Source organism: Somniosus microcephalus, chromosome 8 (assembly GCF_052327205.1).
Source record: "Somniosus microcephalus isolate GS21.2 chromosome 8, FLI_Smic_1.0, whole genome shotgun sequence".
In the NCBI taxonomy this organism is placed as follows: Eukaryota; Metazoa; Chordata; class Chondrichthyes; order Squaliformes; family Somniosidae; genus Somniosus; species Somniosus microcephalus.
The window spans coordinates 96,345,747-96,367,960 of record NC_140994.1 but is presented as its reverse complement, the minus strand read 5'-3'; the positions used below and the strand labels follow the sequence as shown (position 1 = coordinate 96,367,960).

Here is a 22,214-nt window from a genome sequence, read left to right as displayed (position 1 = left end):
CATTCTCGCTAGACCCTTGGTTCTCCACTATTTCCAGGAAGTTTTTTGCATCTTCTTCCGTTGAGACAGACACAAAGGCCGCGATTTTGACAATGGATGCGGGTTGGGAGTGTCATCTGCCGGTTTTCTTAAAGGGACAACGCACAATTTTTTTTGACAGCTCATTGCTCAGTGTTTGACAGCATTGAGGAGCTGCAAACACTGACAATCACTGTACAAAGGTGAGCTCTTGCACACAGGCTCTCCATAGGCTGGAACAGATGGCAGCTGCAGGTGAGGTGACAGGAGCGATCTGTCACTGGTGAGAGAGTGTCTCCCAATGAGGTGGCACTGGACTTGGACTTCAAATCTTGTTACCTAAAGAAATGTGTAAATGCATTAAAAATGATTTTCCCAACATTTTCTTACCTCTTAGACTCACCAGTGCACCATTGGATCCTTCACACTGCTTCTGCAGCTGTCATCAATGCAGTAACATTACAGCAGACTCGCAACACACCACACTTACCGTGGTGTCCGGACGTCAGGAACCCCAAGGCAGAAGCGGCAAAATTTAAAAAGAGCCTGTCAACTACTATCAACTATCTGTTAACAGGCAGGTAAGTGCCTTTAATCCTCTTCCCGCTGCTAGGTGTCGGGTCCGTGCGCAAATTGGGGACCCGACACTTAGGAAAATTGTTTGGAGGCGGATCGGACCCCGCCGTCATTCAAAACTATTTTAACCTTTGACCTGCCTCCAAACCCGTCCCCTCAGTGCCGATAAAATTGCGGCCAGGTATTTGTTAAATTTCTCTGCCATTTCCTTATTCCCCATTATAATTCTCCTGTCTCAGCCTGTAAGGGACCCACATTTACTTTTGCTAATCCTTTCCTATTAACATACCTATAGAGTCTTTTACAGTCTGTTTTTATGCCTCTCGCTAGTTACTCTCATTCTATTTTCCCTTTATCTATCAATTTCTTGGTCCTCCTTTGCTGAATTCTAAAATCCTCCCAATCCTCAGGCTTACTACTCTTTTTGGCAACATTATAAGCCTCTTTCTTTGATCTAATACTATCTTTAACTTCTCTGGTTAGCCACGGTTGGACCACTTTTCCTGTGGGGTTTTTGTGCCTTAAAGGAATGTATATTTGTTGTAAATTATGTATTAATTCTTTAAATGCTTGTCCACCATCATACCTTTTAATATAGTTTCCCAACCTTAGCCAACCCGCCCCTCATACCTATATAGTTTGCTTTGTTTAGATTTAAGACCCTAGTTTCAGATTTAACTAAATCACTTTCAAACTCAATCTAAAATTCTATCATATTATAGTCACTCTTCCCTAAATGCTCCTTTACTACAAGGTTATTAATTAACCCTTTCTCGTTGCACAATACTAGATCTAAAATAGCCTGTTCCCTAGTTGGTTCCTCAACATACTGATCTAGAAAACTATCTTGTATACATTCCATGAATTCGTCCTCCACACTATTACTGCAAATTTGGTTTGCCCAGTCTATATGTAGATTAAAGTCCCCCATGATTACTGTATTACCCTTGTTACATGCGCCTCTAATTTCCTGATTTATACACTGCCCTACATTACAACTACTGTTTGGGGAGCCTATAAACAACTCCCACCAATGTTTTCTGCCCCTTGCTATTTCTTCGCTCCACCTAAACTGATTCTACTTCTTCATTTTCGGAGCTAAGATCCTTTCTCTCTACTGTCTTTATCCCATCCTTTATTAGCAGGGCTACCCCTCCTACTTTTCCATTTAGCCTATCTCTTCTAAAAGTTAAGTATCCTGGAATATTTGGTTCCCAACCTTGGCCACATTGCAACCGGCGGGGGGGGGCGGTGGCTTTCCCAGCCCCGAGGAGGCGGGTTTGTTGGCAAAATCTGAGGGCGGGTTCGGAACCCGCCTCCAACCTGCCTCCGTGCAATTTTGCCGGAGGCGGGTTTGATGGGTGCGATTCGGTCTCGCCTCCATCAGTCCGGAGAGGTAGTTAAGACCCTTAAGTAGTAGTTAAGGGCCTCTATAATCCTATTTTGACAGGCCTTTGTTATTTTACCACATTTTCAGCGTATTGCACGACCCGCCTAAACCACGTCAGCTAATCCTGACGGGTTGACAAGTGGGTGGCCTCCTCACAGCTACAGCTCCACCATTAAAACGGAGCTTTCATCAGGGAGCAGTTGCGGGTGGCAGAACCTTTGTTCCATTGTAGAGGGGTCAATAACAAGGGGGCATAGATTCAAGGTAAAGGGCAGGAGGTTTAGAGGGGATTTGAGGAAAAACTTTTTCACCCAGAGGGTGGTTGGAATCTGGAACTCACTGCCTGAAAGGGTGGTAGAGGCAGGAACCCTCACAACATTCAAGAAGCATTTGGATGAGCACTTGAAATGCCATAGCATACAAGGCTACGGACCAAATGCTGGAAAATGGGATTAGATCAGACAGGGCTTGATGGCCGGCGCGGACGCGATGGGCCGAAGGGCCTCTTTCTGTGCTGTATAACTCTATGACTGGTCTTTCAGTACTTTTAGCAGGCCTACCGAAGTCGGAAGTGCTGCAGCTTCTATCTCTCAACTGTGGGACCTCCTTGGAAGACCCTCTCCCCGTTTGGACTGAGCTCTTCCCCCAACAGAGGTATCTGCCAGCAGCATGGGAACCATTTATTTACTTTCACCATGGAGCTCAGATTCGGATGAGGAGCAGCCACGGCAGCAGCAGAACCAGGCAGCTCAGCAGCAACAGCAGCAGGTGCCCCAACCACCTGATGCTACACAGGGCAGAAGGCGCCAGCGCATGGAAGCGCAACGTGCAAGGAATGCTTTCATCCTGGCCAGGTTTGCATAGGTTGCCCATTGTGGCCCATGTACAGGAAACTTTCTGGCATCCGGCACGGACGGGACCGACGTGTTGCCGGTTCATCAACAATTCCGGGTAACCGAACGCTATAGTAAAAGATACGGAGCACAGAGCTCCGTATAAAGCAACAAACCCTGTTGAACAATCGGCACAAGTTGCAAGCGTCTCTGTAGCTTAGCAACAGATTCAGCTACACCCTTGCACAGCAACAAATGGATTAAAAAAAGTAACGAAAAGTAAAAAAAGTTACCGGAACCGACTCCTGAATTTTGCCGGTGGATAGAGCGTTCCGGTTATTTAGGGGCCGGTTAATCGAAAGTTTCCTGTACTTGGCTCCTTCTTAACACATGATAGACAATGGACATGACTCTCTGGCCTCCTTTCACTCTGACCACCAACCTGACCACGCAAGTGTCGAGGAGCCCGCAATGTGGAGCTGCCTAAGCCAAAATAACAGATGCCATCACGCCAACAGTTTGCATTCACCTAATTTTAATACATTCCCACAGGGATGGCATTTCATCAATAAACAGAAGCAATCACCCAATCTGCACACAGATCTGGAGGTTATATTCCTTGCCAACTGGACCCACACAGCCTTGGTTTCTTTGGGAGGCCTCTTTCTCCCAGATGAGGGGAAGAGCACTTCTCTGCTGGCTCTCGCCCCCTCAACCAGCATACCCAGCGCCTCATCCGAGAACCTCGGGGAGGCCCTTGCCTTGGAGCTGGTCATTCTTCAAGGAGATAACAGCTTGGAGGTGGTGCAGCATTGACCAACAACCAGTGGAATGAGCCAAGGCAACAAGCAGCCCTTAAATGAAGCTGGATAAGTGACGTCAGCAGAGGCGAGTTTCAGTCCCAAAACACAAAGTGGCCCAGGGTAACCCACACCTCTGAAATCAACTGGCCAATTAGGGGAAAATCACAAATTTTTCCTACCTCTCAATGGAAGCGGGTTTGGAACCCACCCAAACCAAAACCCGCCTCCATTGGGAAAATCGCGCTCCACGTCTCTGTAATGGCTGTTGGATCAAACCTATTAATTTCTATCTGCGCTATTAATTCATCTATTTTGTCGCGAATGCTTCGCGCATTCAGATATAGTACCTTTAGCTTTGACTTATTTCTATTTTTCCCCTGATGTCACCTTAGTAGCTGTTGCCTTATTACCTTTGTTACTCTCTGTCCCTTCCTGACATTTCTCTCGCTGCTTTTAAGTTTACTCTTTCCTGAATCCTCCCACCCAGCCTTCACTAGTTTAAAGCCCTGTCTACTGCCCTAGTTATTCGGTTCGCCAGGACACTGGTCCCAGCCCAGTTGAAGTGGAGACTATCCCAAAGGAACAGCTCCCTCTTTCCCCAGTACTGGTGCCAGTGCCGCATGAACTGAAACCCCTTCCTCCCACACCACTTTGAGCCATGCATTTAAACCACTAGGGGGAAAAATTGGGTTGATTTGCGCTTTGGGGGCGCTAACAGAGTGCAAATCCCCTGGCGCCCACGCGTGGCGCCGCTAACACCTTGCGTGAAATTCGGCGGGAGTTTAGCGGCGGCGGGAGCCGGTAGCGCCGCTGGCGATTACATCATCACCGTGCGCAGCGCCCTGCTCGCGCCCCGGCCACAAACTTGGGTTGCACCCCTGACCTACTGCCGGACGATATGTCCGACAGGGTCAGGGTGGCGTTTTTGCAGCCGCAGCGGCGCTACTTAAAGGGCAAGTGTCGGGTGGCATTTTTTTTTGGCCGACTGCCAGCACCTGCCCTCTTCCCCCTTTTTTCTTCGGGGTGCCAGCCACGATCGCACAGTCCAGCGCTCCTCGAGTGCCGGGCTGTTTTCACGGCACCCCGCTCCCTGGTGGTCCAGCAGGGCCCTGGTGCACGCAGCGCTAGGCTCCTCCCCTTTAATCAGGGAGGGTGGCCTGTAATACCACGGCACTACGTGCCTACATGAATGGCACTGTTGCACGTAGCACTGCGATATTCAGTTGTAGCGCCCCAAGAAGGAGGTGGAGTGCTTCCAGTAGCGCCCCACCTCCTGCTTGGGGCGCTACTATTGAATTTCACGTGGAGGAATGGTAATTTTTTCAGGGTGCTAAAATTAGTGCCCCAGCGACGTTAGCACCCCAAAAGGGGCAACACTAAATTTTCCCCCCCAATCTGCTTGTCCCTATGCGAATTTGCACGTGGCTCAGGTAACAATCCAGAGAGTATTATCTTCGAGGTTCTGCTTTTTAATTTGGATCCTAGCTTTTAAAACTCCCTCAGCAAAACATCATTCCTAGTTCTACCTATGTCGTTGGTTCCTACGTGGACCACGACAACTGGATCCTCCCCTTCCCACTCCAAGTTCTCCTCCAGCCATGAGGAGATGTCTTTAACACAACCTTTGGAACTCTCGGTCGCGGCTGCAGAGAACAATATCAATCCCCCTGATTATACTGTTCCCTACCACAGCTACATTCCCTTTCACTCCCCCAACATGAATGGCCTCCTGCACCATGGTGCCATAGTCAGCTTGCTCATCCATCCTGCAGGCTTTTCCCTCATCCACACAGGCAGCAAGAACCTCATACCACTTCAACTAGAGCCATCTTTTGTTTCTTAACTTGTCCCATTACCATCTCCTTTTGCCTTGTACCATCACCCCTTTTGTCTCTTAATCTTTCCTGCCTTCCATCCTATCACATGCTTAAAACATTACACTTGCTTAAAAACCTGTTCATCTCCATAAGAACATAAGAAATAGGAGGAGTAGGCCAATCGGCCCCTCGAGCCTGCTCCGCCATTCAATAAGATCATGGCTGATCTGATCCTAACCGCCAATCTACTATCACAGAACCATCTCCTGAATCTAACAGAATTAGACACACGAAATAGGAGCAGGATCAGGCTACACAGCCCCTGGGCCCGCTCCGCTACCCACAGGGCCATGACCGATCCGAACCTAGACTCATGTCCAAATTCCTGCCCGCTCCCCGTAACCCTTAATTCCCTTTACTTCTAGGAAACTGTCTATTTCTGTTTTAAATTTATGTAATGATGTAGCTTCTACAGCTTTTTGGGGCAGCATATTCCATGGACCTACCACCCTCTGAGTGAAGTAGTTCCTCCTCATCTCAGTTTTGAAAGAGCAGCCCCTTATTCTAAGACTATGCCCCCTAGTTCTAGTTTCACCCATCATTGGGAACATCCTCACCGCATCCACCTGATCAAGCCCCTTCACAATCTTATATGTTTCAATAAGATCGCCTCTCATTCTTCTGAACTCCAATGAGTAGAGTCCCAATCTACCCAACCTCTCCTCATATGTCCACCCCCTCATCCCCGGGATTAACCGAGTGAACCTTCTTTGTACTGACTCGAGAGCAAGTATGTCTTTTCTTAAGTATGGACACCAAAACTGTATGCAGTATTCCAGGTGCGGTCTCACCAATACCTCGTACAACTGAAGCAATACCTCCCTATTTTTATATTCTATCCCCCTAGCAATGAAAGCCAACATTCCATTGGCCTTCTTAATCACTTGCTGCACCTGTATACTAACCTTTTGAGTTTCGTGCACCAGGACCCCCAGATCCCTTTGTACTTCAGTACTTTCCAGTTTCTTGCCATTAAGATAATAACTTGCTCTACAATTTTTCCTGCCAAAGTGCATAACCTCACACTTTCCAGTATTGTATTCCATCTGCCAAATCTCTGCCCACTTACTTAGCCTGTCTATGTCCCCTTGCAGGTTTTTTATGTCCTCCTCACTCACTACTTTCCCTCCCAACTTAGTATCATCTGCAAACTTTGATATGTTACACTCGGTCCCCTCCTCCAAATCGTTTAGAGATTGTAGAGTTGGGGACCCAGCACTGACCCCTGTGGAACACCACTAGTTACTGATTGCCAGTCTGAGAATGAACCATTTATCCCAACTCTCTGCCTTGTCAGATAGCCAATCCTCTATCCATGCCAGAATATTACCCCCAATCCCGTGATTTTTTATCTTAAGCAATAATCTTGTGTGGCACCTTGTCAAATGCCTTCTGGAAGTCCAAATACACCACGTCCACTGGTTCCCCTTTATCCACCCTATATGTTACTTCCTCAAAGAACTCCAGCAAATTTGTCAAACATGACTTCCCCTTCATAAAACCATGCTGACTTTGTCCTATTAAATTATGATTATCCAAATGTCCTGTTACTGTCTCCTTAATAATGAACTCCAAAATTTTACCTACCACAGATGTTAGGCTAACCGGTCTATAGTTTCCAGCCTTCTGTCTACTGCCCTTTTTAAATAAGGGTGTTACATTAGCAGTTTTCCAGTCTGCCGGGACCTTTGCTGAGTCCAGGGAGTTTTGGAAAATGATTACCAATGCATCCACAATCCCTACCGCCACTTCCCTCAAGACCCTAGGATGTAAGCCATCAGGTCCAGGTGATTTATCCGCCTTGAGTCCCATTATTTTACCGAGTACCACTTCCTTAGTGATTTTGATTTTGCTCCTCCCCCCCCATAGCCCCCGTTTGTCCAGTGTTGGGATATTCTTGGTGTCCTCTACTGTAAAGACTGATACAAAATATTCATTGTGTTTTTGCCATCTCCATATTTCCCACCATTAATTTCCCAGTCTCATCCTCTAAGGGACCAACATTTACTTTAGCCACCCTTTTTCTTTTTATATAACTATAAAAACTCTTACTATCTGTTTTTATATTTTTTGCTAATTTACTGTCATAATCTATCTTCCCTTTCTTAATCAATCTTTTTGTTATTTTTTGCTGTCTTTTAAAGTTTCCCCAATCCTCTATCCTCCCACTAGATTTGGCTACCTTATATGCCCTTGTTTTTAGTCGAATACTATCCTTAATTTCTTTACTTAGCCACGGATGACTGTCTTTTCTTTTACACCCTTTTCTTCTCAGTGGAATATATATTTTTTGGAAGTTGTAAAATAACTCCTTAAATGTACACCACTGATCATGTATCGTCTTACCCTTTAATCTATTTTCCCAATCCACTCTACTCAATTCCGCTCGCATACCTTCATAGTCTCCTTTATTCAAGCTTAGCACGCTTGTTTGAGATCCAATCTTCTCACCATCTAATTGAATATGGAATTCAACCATGTTATGGTCACTCATTCCAAGGGGATCCTTTACTTGGACATTTTTAATTAATCCTGTCTCGTTACACAGGACCAGATCTAAGGTTGCTTGCCCCCTGGTCGGTTCAGTTACATACTGCTCAAGAAACCCATCCCTAATACACTCAATGAAATCATCCTCAAGGCAGCCCTGCCCAATTTGATTTGTCCAATTAATATGATAGTTAAAATCCCCGATAATTATAGATGTTCCCTTATTACAAGCCTCAACTATTTCCTGATTGATGCTCCGTCCAACAGAGTTGCAACTGTTTGGAGGCCTATAGACTACGCCCACTAGTGTTTTTTTCCCCTTATTATTCCTTATCTCCACCCAAACTGTTTCATTATCCTGATCTTTTGACCCAATATCATTTCTCTGTATTACAGTGATTCCTTCCTTTATTAACATAGCCACCCCACCTCCCCTTCCTTCCTGCCTGTCCTTCCTGATCGTTAAATAACCTGGTATGTTTAACTCCCAGGCATTGTCACCCTGCAGCCATGTTTCTGTAATGGCCACAAGATCATACCCATATGTAGTTATTTGTGCCATTAACTCGTCTATTTTGTTACGAATGCTACGTGCATTCAGATAGAGAACTTTCAAAGATGTTTTGTGACACTTAGTTCCTGCTTTTGCCCTTTTTATTACTTTACCTTTTACTCCATACCTTCTGCCCCTTCCTGACACGCTCTGGTTTTTAATTTCCCCACTGCTACCTAAGTCTATGACCTTCTCTGTTGTCATTTTTATTATTTGCTCTCTAGGAACCTCCCCCCCACTAGTTAGTTTAAAGCCCTCTCTACAGCCCTAGTTATATGATCCGCCAGCACTCTAGTCCCAGCACTGGCCAAGTGAAGCCCGTCCCAACGGAACAGCTCCCTCCTGCCCCAGTACTGGTGCCAGTGTCCCAGGAAGCAAAACCCATTTCTCCCACACCAGTCTTTGAGCCACGCGTTTAACTCTCTAATTTTATTTGTCCTAGCCAAATTCGCTCGTGGCTCAGGTATTACCCTTGAGGTTCTGTTTTTTAATTTGACCCCTAGCTGCTCATACTCCTTTAACAGAACCGGCTTCCTAGTCCTATCTACGTCGTTTGTACCAATATGGACCATGACAACTGGATCCACCCCCTCCCACTGCAAGTTTCTTTCCAGCCCAGAGGAGATGTCCTTAACCCTGGCACCGGGTAGGCAACACAGCCTACGGGACTCTCGCTCTCGGCTGCAGAGAACTCTATCTATCCCCCTAGTAATACTATCCCCTACCACTACAACATTTCTATTTACTCCTCCCTCTTGAATGGCCCCCCGTTCCACGGTGTTGTGGCCAGGTTGCTCATCCTCCCTGCAGTCCCTGCTCCTGCCCCCACAGGGAGTAAGAACCTCGAACCTGTTGGACAAGAGCAAGGGCTGCGGCTCCTCCAACACTACCTCCTGGATCCCCGTACCTGCCTCACTCGTAGTCACACCGTCCTGTCCCTGACCGTGGGCTACATCTGAATTAATTAACTTCATAGGTGTGACCACCTCCTGAAACACAGAGTCCAGGTACTTCTCCCCCTCCCTGATGTGTCGCAGTGTCTGAAGCTCAGACTCCAGCTCATCAACACGGAGCTGGAGTTCCTGTAGCAGCAGACACTTGTCACTGTGATATAATCACCGTGAGCCTCAATGGGGTCCAGCGGCTCCCACATCTCGCAACAGTAACACATCACCTGCTCCATTCTATGTAATTAATTAAATTTTTTATTGTTAGTTATGGACACCCTCTGCCTGATTATAGATGCTAGTATCCCCTTTAATTAATTGGATTTAAATTAAATCAATCCCTCTAATTACACCAGTTAAATGGTTTACCAACAATGACTCTGCACCAGAAAGGCCTTATTAACTACAACCCACAGAGTTAAAGTTTGAAAAGAGCACCTAACACCCCACTGACCCTAACTCTCACACTTACCCAAACTCACAGCACTCTGCAGACTCGCACTCAGTGCTTGCTCACACTAGCCTGGTCCTTTTTATACTGTTTGTTTGTTTACAGCCAAATGAGTCACCCCTGCTGATTGGAAACCAGTTTTCTAACCACTGCCTGCTGTGCCAATTTACTCCTACTGCAGTGTAACCTTGTTTTACTCTTCTTAAACCAACAGAATCCCAAATATTTAACTTTTCCCCTTTACTTAAACTGCTTAAGTCATCTTATCAAGAATGATTTAAAGAGAAATAACAATTAGAGAACTCTCACACTTACCCAAACTCACAGCACTCTCTGCTGACTCGCACTCAGTGCTTGCTCGCACTAGCACTAGTCTTTTTATACTGTTTGTTTGTTTACAGCTTTTTCCAGTTCTGACAAAGGGTCATCGAACTGAAACATTAACTCTGTTTCTCTCTCCGCAGATGCTGCCTGACCTGCTGAGTATTTCCAGCATTTTCTGTTTTTATTTAAGAACCTCATACCTGTTGGACAAGGACAAAGGCTGAGGCTCCTCCAGCACTGCACCTGGGGTCCCCTTACCTACCTGAATTGCAGTCACACCCTCCTGTCCCTGACCACTAGCCAGACCTGCGCCACTACCTAACCTAAAGGGTGTGACTGCCTCCTGGATCAAAGTGTCCAGATTACTCTCCCCATCCCTGATGCCCCGCAATGTCTGCACCTCAGACTCCAGCTCAAAAACTCTGAGCTAAAATTCCTCAAGATGCAGGCACTTACTGCAAACGTGGTTTTCCGGGATCACAATGCTCTCCACAAAGTCCCACATGCTGCAGTTGCAGCACATCACCGGCACTGCCATCCCTATATGACCTTGTTTTATTTAATTAAAGTTAATTAAATTTGTAATTAGGTAACTTAGTTTACAGTGTAGTTTCCTGACTACTTACTTGATCTAGCTTTGATCTTACTTGGTCGCCTGAGGAAGGAAGAGTGTGTTTGAAGACCAGGATCTCAAACCCGGCACCAAGCTCATGGTCTACAGAGCAACAGTGATACCTGCCCTGCTGTATGCCTCAGAGACATGGACCATGTACAGCAGGCACCTCAAAGCACTGAAGAGGTACCACCAATGCTGCCTCCGCAAGATCCTGCAAATCCACTGGCAGGATAGGCCAACATCCCCAGCATCAAAGCTTTGACCACGCTCGATCAGCTCCGATGGACGGGTCACATCGTCCGCATGCCCGATACGAGGCTTCCAAAACAAGCGCTCCACTCATTCCGGCACGGCAAGAGAGCCCCAGGTGGGCAGAGGAAACGCTTTAAGGACACCCTCAAAGCTTCTTTGAAAAAGTGCAACATTCCCACCGACACCTGGGAATCCCTGGCCCAAGACCACACAAAGTGGAGGAGAAGCATCCGGGAAGGTGCCAAACACCTAGAGTCTCTTCGCCGGGAGCAAGAGGAAGCCAAGCGCAAGGAGCGCACGTCAACCCAAGCACCCCACCCACCTGTTCAACCACCCTCTGCCCCACCTGTGACAGAGACTGTAGGTCCCGCATTGGACTCATCAGTTACCTGAGAACTCATTTTTAATGTGGAAGCAAGTCAACCTCAGTTCCGAGGGACTGCCTAAGAGAAAGAGAAACTTGATCTAGATTAAGTTATGGGTACTGAAATTAAATATCTACCTGTAACACAAAGTACTACAAGTATTGTAGGCAAAAAGCAACAACTCCTTCCCCCTCTTCTCCGAATTCCCACTCTTTCCAAATTCCCAAACTCGGTTTAAGTCCACTCTGTTTGAAACAATATTGCCCCAGGAGCGAGAGCCCTACATTGGCACCCCCAGCTCCCTGGCCAGGGGAGCCTCCCCTGACTCCAGTCTGGCATGGTGACCCCTGGTGTGTGAACTGGCTGGGGTGTGGGGCTGTGATCCCTATTCCTGTTGGCACAGGATTGATGTTCCTCAGGCCCACACTCCCCAGCTCTGCCCAAAAACACCTGAAGTGGGCTGGGCCAGTCAGGTGTGACACCCAGGAGACTGGACCAGCGGTCCTGCAAAGGGACGGCCACCTCGCACCCTTCAGTTGCCTCAATCGCCACCGGCCAGAGACAGTCCCCGACCCCCGGACACCCACCCCCCCACCCCCCGGGCCCCGGACACCTCCCGATCCTGAACACCCTCCAGCCCCCAGATGGCCGCAGCCCCCTGACACCCCACCGGATACCCCCCGGCCCCCAGCTGGTCGCGGCCCCTGGACACCCCACCGCCCCCCACCCCTGGACACCCCCAGGCACCTGGACAACCCCCGACTCCCAGCCCCCAGCTCCCTGGACAACCCCCGACTCCCAGCCCCCGGACACCCCCCGACCCTGGACGGCCCCTGGACACCCCCCCCCCCCGGCCCCCGGATGGCTGCGGCCCCTGGACACCCCCCACCCACCCCCACCCCGACCCCCAGACATCACCCGACCCCGACCCCCAACCCCCAGAAACACCCCCCCGGCCCCTGGACACTCCCACGGCTCCCAGCACCCAGGCCCTGGACATCCCCTGACATAGAAACATAGAAGGTAGGAGCAAGAGTAGGCCATTCGGCCCCTCGAGCCTGCTCCGCCATTCAATGAGATCATGGCTGATCATCCAAACTGAGTACGCGGTCCCTGCTTTCTTCCCATATCCCTTGATCCCTTTAGCCTTAAGAAATATATCCAACTCCTTCTTGAATATATTTAATGAATTGGCCTCAACTGTCTTCTGTGGTAGAGAATTCCACAGACTCACCACTCTCTGGGTGAAGAAATTCCTCCTCATCTCTGTCCCAAATGGCTTACCCCTTATCTTTAGACTGTGACCCCTGGTTCTGGACTCCCCTGCCATCGGGAACATCTTCCTGCATGTAGTCTGTCTAGTCCTGTTAGAATTTTATAAGTTTCAATGAGATCCCTCTCATTCTTCTAAACTCCAGCGAGTATAAGCCCAATCAACCCAATCTCTCCTCATACGTCATTCCTGCCATCCCAGGTATCAATCTGGTGAATCTTCGCTGCACTCACTCCATGGCAAGAACATCCTTCCTCAGATAAGGCGACCAAAACTGCACACAATACTCAAGGTGTGGTTTCACCAAGGCCCTGTACAACCGCAGCAAGACATCCTTGCTCCTGTACTCGAACCCTCTCGCTACGAAGGCCAACATTCCATTTGCCTTCTTAACCACCTGCTGCACCTGCATGCTTACCTTCAGCGACTGGTGCACAAGGACACACAAGTCTCGTTGCACTTCCCCTTTTCCCAATCTATTGCCTTTCAGATAATAATCTGCCTTCCTGTTTTTGCCACCAAAGTGGATAACCTCGCATTTATCCACATTATACTGCAGCCCCAGCCCCCGGACCGCCCCCGCCCCTGGATACCCTCTGGATACCCATGGCCCCCGGCCTCCGAACACCCCCCGGCCCACTGCCCCCCGAACAGCGCCCCCCCCACTCACCCGTGACCCCCAGCCCCTGCATACCCTCTGGACACCCATGGGCCCCCAGCCCGCGGACACCACCCCCACAAGCTCCAATGTTCTCCTTTGAGAGTTGCCGAGTGTGCAGCAGCAGCGGCTGGTGAGTTGTCTTCAGGGTCTGTGGTCAGTTCCTCAGCACTGCAGTCACTCATTTTGATGAGCAAAGAATTTGCACCCAAATCCCAGCTCGCATTGGCGCTGTGGGAAATTTGCCAACATACATTAACTGAATGAATTATTGAGGTGCAGTTTGTCGCCAGACGCTCGAATGTCTTTCACATTACCTTACCTCAGGAACACACCGAGCCTTCAGCAGGCTCGATCGCAGACCCGTCCCCGGCACGAACAACCCCGCAATCGAAATCACCTGGCAAACGTCATTTCCTGTGGAGGCACTCTGGATACGGATCAGCCGCCGGAAAAAGCCCGTTCCCATAGCAACACACACAAATCCGTACATGGGGTGAGTGATCCACACGGAGAGTGAGTGCTCAATACAGAGTGAGTGATCAATACAGAGAGTGAGTGATCAATACAAAGAGTGAGGGATCAATACTGAGAGTGAGGGATCAATACAGAAAGTGAGGGATCAATACAGAGAGTGAGGGATCAATACAGAGAGGGAGGGATCAATACAGAGAGTGAGTGATCAACACAGAGAGTGAGTGATCAACACTGAGAGTGAGTGATCAGTACAGAGAGTGAAGGATCAATACACAGAGTGAGGGATCAATACAGAGAGTGAGTGATCAATACAGAGAGTGAGTGATCAATGCTGAGAGTGAGTGATCAATACAGAGAGTGAAGGATCAATACAGAGAGTGATAGATCAATACACAGAGTGAGTGATCAATACAGAGAGTGAGTGATCAATACAGAGAGTGAATGATCAATACAGGGAGTGAGGGGTCAATACAGAGAGTAAGGGATCAATACTGAGAGTGAATGATCAATACAGAGAGCGAGTGATCGATACAGCGAGTGAGTGATCAATACAGAGAGTGAGTGATCAATACAGAGAGAGAGGGATCAATACAGAGAGTGAGTGATCAATACAGGGAGTGAGTGATCAATACAGAGTGTGAGGGATCAATACTGAGAGTGAATGATCAATACAGGGAGTGAGTGATCAATACAGGGAGTGAGGGATCAATACAGAGAGTGAGTGATCAATACAGAGAGTGAGGGATCAATACAGAGAGTGAGTGATCAATACAGAGAGTGAGTGATCAATACAGAGAGTGAGTGATCAATACAGGGAGTGAGTGATCAATACAGAGAGTGAGGGATCAATACAGGGAGTGAGTGATCAATACAGGGTGTCAGTGATCAATACAGAGAGTGAGTGATCAATACAGAGAGTGAGTGATCAATACAGAGAGTGAGTGATCAATACAGGGAGTGAATGATCAATACAGGAAGTGAGTGATCAATACAGAGAGTGAGTGATCAATACAGAGAGTGAGTGATCAATACAGAGAGTGAGGGATCAATACAGAGAGTGAGGGATCAATACAGAGAGTGAGTGATCAATACAGGGAGTGAGGGATCAATACAGAGAATGAGTGATCAATACAGAGAGTGAGTGATCAATACAGAGAGTGAGTGATCAATACAGAGAGTGAGTGATCAATACAGAGAGTGAATGATCAATACAGAGAGTGAGTGATCAATACAGAGAGTGAGGGATCAATACAGAGAGTGAATGATCAATACAGAGAGTGAGTGATCAATACAGAGAGTGAGTGATCAATACAGAGATTGAGGGATCAATACAGAGAGTGAGTGATCAATACAGAGAGTGAGGGATCAATACAGAGAGTGAGTGATCAATACAGAGAGTGAGCGATCAATTCAGAGAGTGAATGATCAATACAGAGAGTGAGTGATCAATACAGAGAGTGAGGGATCAATACAGAGAGTGAGGGATCAATACAGAGAGTGAGGGATCAATACACAGAGTGAGTGATCAATACCGAGAGTGAGTGATCAATACAGAGAGTGAATGATCAATACAGAGCGTGAGTGATCAATACAGAGAGTGAGGGATCAATACAGAGAGTGAGGGATCAATACAGAGAGTGAGTGATCAATACAGAGATTGAGGGATCAATACAGAGAGTGAGTGATCAATACAGAGAGTGAGGGATCAATACAGAGAGTGAGTGATCAATACAGAGAGTGAGCGATCAATTCAGAGAGTGAATGATCAATACAGAGAGTGAGTGATCAATACAGAGAGTGAGGGATCAATACAGAGAGTGAGGGATCAATACAGAGAGTGAGGGATCAATACAGAGAGTGAGTGATCAATACAGAGAGTGAATGATCAATACAGAGAGTGAGTGATCAATACAGAGAGTGAGTGATCAATACAGAGATTGAGGGATCAATACAGAGAGTGAGTGATCAATACAGAGAGTGAGGGATCAATACAGAGAGTGAGTGATCAATACAGAGAGTGAGCGATCAATTCAGAGAGTGAATGATCAATACAGAGAGTGAGTGATCAATACAGAGAGTGAGGGATCAATACAGAGAGTGAGGGATCAATACAGAGAGTGAGGGATCAATACAGAGAGTGAGTGATCAATACCGAGAGTGAGTGATCAATACAGAGAGTGAATGATCAATACAGAGAGTGAGTGATCAATACAGAGAGTGAGGGATCAATACAGAGGGTGAGGGATCAATACAGAGAGTGAGGGATCAATACAGAGAGTGTGTGATCAATACAGAGAGTGAGGGATCAATACAGAGAGTGAGGGATCAATACAGAGAGTGAGTGATCAATACAGAGAGTGAGCGATCAATTCAGAGAGTGAATGATCAATACAGAGAGTGAATGATCAATACAGGGAGTGAGGGATCAATACAGAGAGTGAGGGATCAATACAGAGAGTGAGGGATCAATACAGAGAGTGATTGATCAATACAGAGAGTGAGCGATCAATTCAGAGAGTGAATGATCAATACAGAGAGTGAATGATCAATACAGGGAGTGAGGGATCAATACAGAGAGTGAGTGATCAATACGGAGAAGGAGGGATCAATGCAGAGAGTGAGTGATCAATACAGAGAGTGATTGATCAATACAGAGAGTGAGCGATCAATTCAGAGAGTGAGTGATCAATACAGAGAGTGAGGGATCAATACAGAGAGTGAGTGATCAATACAGAGAGTGAGTGATCAATACAGAGAGTGAGTGATCAATACAGGGAGTGAGTGATCAATACAGAGAGTGAGGGATCAATACAGGGAGTGAGTGATCAATACAGGGTGTGAGTGATCAATACAGAGAGTGAGTGATCAATACAGAGAGTGAGTGATCAATACAGAGAGTGAGTGATCAATACAGGGAGTGAATGATCAATACAGGAAGTGAGTGATCAATACAGAGAGTGAGTGATCAATACAGAGAGTGAGTGATCAATACAGAGAGTGAGGGATCAATACAGAGAGTGAGGGATCAATACAGAGAGTGAGTGATCAATACAGGGAGTGAGGGATCAATACAGAGAATGAGTGATCAATACAGAGAGTGAGTGATCAATACAGAGAGTGAGTGATCAATACAGAGAGTGAGTGATCAATACAGAGAGTGAATGATCAATACAGAGAGTGAGTGATCAATACAGAGAGTGAGGGATCAATACAGAGAGTGAATGATCAATACAGAGAGTGAGTGATCAATACAGAGAGTGAGTGATCAATACAGAGATTGAGGGATCAATACAGAGAGTGAGTGATCAATACAGAGAGTGAGGGATCAATACAGAGAGTGAGTGATCAATACAGAGAGTGAGCGATCAATTCAGAGAGTGAATGATCAATACAGAGAGTGAGTGATCAATACAGAGAGTGAGGGATCAATACAGAGAGTGAGGGATCAATACAGAGAGTGAGGGATCAATACACAGAGTGAGTGATCAATACCGAGAGTGAGTGATCAATACAGAGAGTGAATGATCAATACAGAGCGTGAGTGATCAATACAGAGAGTGAGGGATCAATACAGAGAGTGAGGGATCAATACAGAGAGTGAGTGATCAATACAGAGATTGAGGGATCAATACAGAGAGTGAGTGATCAATACAGAGAGTGAGGGATCAATACAGAGAGTGAGTGATCAATACAGAGAGTGAGCGATCAATTCAGAGAGTGAATGATCAATACAGAGAGTGAGTGATCAATACAGAGAGTGAGGGATCAATACAGAGAGTGAGGGATCAATACAGAGAGTGAGGGATCAATACAGAGAGTGAGTGATCAATACAGAGAGTGAATGATCAATACAGAGAGTGAGTGATCAATACAGAGAGTGAGTGATCAATACAGAGATTGAGGGATCAATACAGAGAGTGAGTGATCAATACAGAGAGTGAGGGATCAATACAGAGAGTGAGTGATCAATACAGAGAGTGAGCGATCAATTCAGAGAGTGAATGATCAATACAGAGAGTGAGTGATCAATACAGAGAGTGAGGGATCAATACAGAGAGTGAGGGATCAATACAGAGAGTGAGGGATCAATACAGATAGTGAGTGATCAATACCGAGAGTGAGTGATCAATACAGAGAGTGAATGATCAATACAGAGAGTGAGTGATCAATACAGAGAGTGAGGGATCAATACAGAGGGTGAGGGATCAATACAGAGAGTGAGGGATCAATACAGAGAGTGTGTGATCAATACAGAGAGTGAGGGATCAATACAGAGAGTGAGGGATCAATACAGAGAGTGAGTGATCAATACAGAGAGTGAGCGATCAATTCAGAGAGTGAATGATCAATACAGAGAGTGAATGATCAATACAGGGAGTGAGGGATCAATACAGAGAGTGAGGGATCAATACAGAGAGTGAGGGATCAATACAGAGAGTGATTGATCAATACAGAGAGTGAGCGATCAATTCAGAGAGTGAATGATCAATACAGAGAGTGAATGATCAATACAGGGAGTGAGGGATCAATACAGAGAGTGAGTGATCAATACGGAGAAGGAGGGATCAATGCAGAGAGTGAGTGATCAATACAGAGAGTGATTGATCAATACAGAGAGTGAGCGATCAATTCAGAGAGTGAATGATCAATACAGAGAATGAATGATCAATACAGGGAGTGAGGGATCAATACAGAGAGTGAATGATCAATACAGGGAGTGAGGGATCAATACAGAGAGTGAGTGATCAATACGGAGAAGGAGGGATCAATACAGAGAGTGAGCGATCAATTCAGAGAGTGAATGATCAATACAGAGAGTGAATGATCAATACAGGGAGTGAGGGATCAATACAGAGAGTGAGTGATCAATACAGAGAGTGAGGGATCAATACAGAGAGTGAGTGATCAATACAGAGAGTGAGTGATCAATACAGAGAGTGAGGGTTCAATACAGGGAGTGAGGTGTCAATACAGAGAGTGAATGATCAATACAGGAGTGAGGGATCAATACAGAGAGTGAGTGATCAATACAGAGAATGAGTGATCACAACAGGGAGTGAATGATCAATACAGAGAGTGAGTGATCAATACAGAGAGTGAGTGATCAATACAGAGATTGAGGGATCAATACAGAGAGTGAGTGATCAATACAGGGATTGTGTGATCAATACAGGGATTGTGCGATCAATACAGAGAGTGAGGGATCAATACAGAGAGTGAGTGATCAATACAGTGAGTGAGTGATCAATACAGAGAGTGAGTGATCAATACAGTGAGTCAGTGATCAATACAGAGAGTGAGGGATCAATACAGAGAGTGATTGATCAATACAGAGAGTGAATGATCAATACGGAGAGTGAGGGATCAATACAGAGAGTGAGTGATCAATACAGAGAGTGAGTGATCAATACAGTGAGTGAGGGATCAATATAGAGAGTGAATGATCAATACAGAGAGTGAATGATCATTACGGAGAGTGAATGATCAATACGGAGAGTGAGTGATCAATGCAGAGAGTGAGGGATCAATACAGAGAGTGAGGGATCAATACAGGGTGTGAGGGATCAAAAGAGAGAGTGGATGATCAATACAGAGAGTGAATGATCAATATAGAGAGTGAGGGATCAATACAGAGAGTGAGGGAACAATACAGAGAGTGAGTGATCAATACAGAGAGTGATTGATCAATACAGAGCGTGAATGATCAATACGGAGAGTGAGGGATCAATACAGAGAGTGAATGATCAATATAGAGAGTGAGGGATCAATACAGAGAGTGAGGGATTAATACAGAGAGTGAGTGATCAATACAGAGAGTGATTGATCAATACAGAGAGTGAATGATCAATACGGAGAGTGAGGGATCAATACAGAGAGTGAGGGAACAATACAGAGAGTGAGGGATCAATACAGAGAGTGAGTGATCAATAAAGAGAGTGAATGATCATTAGAGAGAGTAAGGGATCAATACATAGAGTGAATGATCAATACAGAGAGTGAGGGATCAATACAGAGATTGAGGGATCAATACCGAGAGCGAGGGATCAATACAGAGAGTGAGGGATCAATACAGAGAGTGAGTGATCAATACAGAGAGTGAGTGATCAATACAGAGAGTCAGTGATCAATACAGGAAGTGAGTGATTAATACAGAGAGTGAGGGATCAATACAGAGAGTGAGGGATCAATACTGAGAGTGAATGATCAATACAGAAAGTGAGTGATCAATACAGAGAGTGAGTGATCAATACAGAGAGTGAGGGATCAATACTGAGAGTGAATGATCAATACAGAGAGTGAGTGATCGATGCAGCGAATGAGTGATCAATACAGGGAGCGAGTGATCAATACAGGGTGTGAGTGATCAATACAGAGAGTGAGGGATCAATACAGAGAGTGAGTGATCAATACAGAGAGTGAGTGATCAATACAGGGAGTGAGTGATCAATACAGGGTGTGAGTGATCAATACAGAGATTGAGGGATCAATACAGAGAGCGAGGGATCAATACAGAGAGTGATCAATACAGAGAGTGAGTGATCAATACAGAGATTGAGGGATCAATACAGAGAGCGAGGGATCAATACTGAGAGTGAGGGATTAATACAGAGAGTGAGGGATCAATACAGAGAGTGAGGGATCAATACTGAGAGTGAATGATCAATACAGGAAGTGAGTGATCGATACAGCGAATGAGTGATCAATACAGAGAGTGAGTGTTCAATACAGAGAGTGAGGGATCAATACAGAGAGTGAGGGATCAATACAGAGAGTGAGTGATCAATAAAGAGAGTGAATGATCATTAGAGAGAGTAAGGGATCAATACATAGAGTGAGTGATCAATATAGAGAGTGAAAGATCAATACAGAGAGTGAGTGATAAATACAGAGAGTTAGTGATCAATACAGAGATTGAGGGATCAATACAGAGAGTGAGGGATCAATACAGAGAGAGTGATCAATACAGAGAGTGAGTGATCAATACAGAGATTGAGGGATCAATACAGAGAGCGAGGGATCAATACTGAGAGTGAGGGATTAATACAGAGAGTGAGGGATCAATACAGAGAGTGAGGGATCAATACTGAGAGTGAATGATCAATACAGGAAGTGAGTGATCAATACGGAGAGTGAGGGTTCAATACCGAGAGTGAGGGATCAAAGCTGAGAGTGAATGATCAATACAGAGAGTGAGTGATCGATACAGCGAATGAGTGATCAATACAGAGAGTGAGTGTTCAATACAGAGAGTGAGGGATCAATACAGAGAGTGAGGGATCAATACAGAGAGTGAGTGATCAATAAAGAGAGTGAATGATCATTAGAGAGAGTAAGGGATCAATACATAGAGTGAGTGATCAATATAGAGAGTGAAAGATCAATACAGAGAGTGAGTGATAAATACAGAGAGTTAGTGATCAATACAGAGATTGAGGGATCAATACAGAGAGTGAGGGATCAATACAGAGAGAGTGATCAATACAGAGAGTGAGTGATCAATACAGAGATTGAGGGATCAATACAGAGAGCGAGGGATCAATACTGAGAGTGAGGGATTAATACAGAGAGTGAGGGATCAATACTGAGAGTGAATGATCAATACAGGAAGTGAGTGATCAATACAGAGAGTGAGGGATCAATACAGAGAGTGAGGGATCAATACTGAGAGTGAATGATCAATACAGGAAGTGAGTGATCAATACAGAGAGTGAGGGTTCAGTACCGAGAGTGAGGGATCAATGCTGAGAGTGAATGATCAATACAGAGAGTGAGTGATCGATACAGCGAGTGAGTGATCAATACAGAGAGTGAGGGATCTATACAGAGAGTGAGTGATCAATACAGAGAGTGAGTGATCAATACAGAGAGTGAGTGATCATACAGGGAGTGAATGATCAATACAGAAAGTGAGTGATCAATACAGAGAGTGAGTGAGCAATACAGGGAGTGAGGGATCAATACAGGGTGTGAGTGATCAATACAGAGAGTGAGGGATCAATACAGAGAGTGATTGATCAATACAGAGAGTGAATGATCAATACGGAGAGTGAGGGATCAATACAGAGAGTGAGGGATCAATACAGAGAGTGAGTGATCAATAGAGAGAGTGAGTGATCAATACAGTGAGTGAGGGATCAATATAGAGAGTGAATGATCAATACAGAGAGTGAATGATCATTACGGAGAGTGAGGGATCAATACAGGGAGTGAGTGATCAATGCAGAGAGTGAGGGATCAATACAGAGAGTGATTGATCAATACAGAGAGTGAATGATCAATACGGAGAGTGAGGGATCAATACAGAGAGTGA

General features: G+C 45.9%; 1 protein-coding gene and 1 pseudogene across 2 annotated transcripts in view; one reads left to right on the top strand and one right to left on the bottom strand.

Moving 5' to 3' along the window:
• The window catches only part of LOC147113710 (peroxiredoxin-like 2A), a 64,703-nt pseudogene extending 50,876 nt beyond the window's left edge, over positions 1-13,827 (bottom strand). The window contains exon 1 of the transcript XR_015079261.1: positions 13,744-13,827. The product of XR_015079261.1 is annotated as a peroxiredoxin-like 2A (transcript). The remainder of the gene's footprint in view (positions 1-13,743) is intronic.
• A 12-nt stretch (positions 13,828-13,839) lies between these two features.
• The window catches only part of LOC147113709 (DPY30 domain-containing protein 1-like), a 69,260-nt gene continuing 60,885 nt past the window's right edge, over positions 13,840-22,214 (top strand). The window contains exon 1 of the mRNA XM_085996150.1: positions 13,840-13,922. The gene's annotated coding sequence lies outside the window, so the exon portion shown is untranslated. The remainder of the gene's footprint in view (positions 13,923-22,214) is intronic.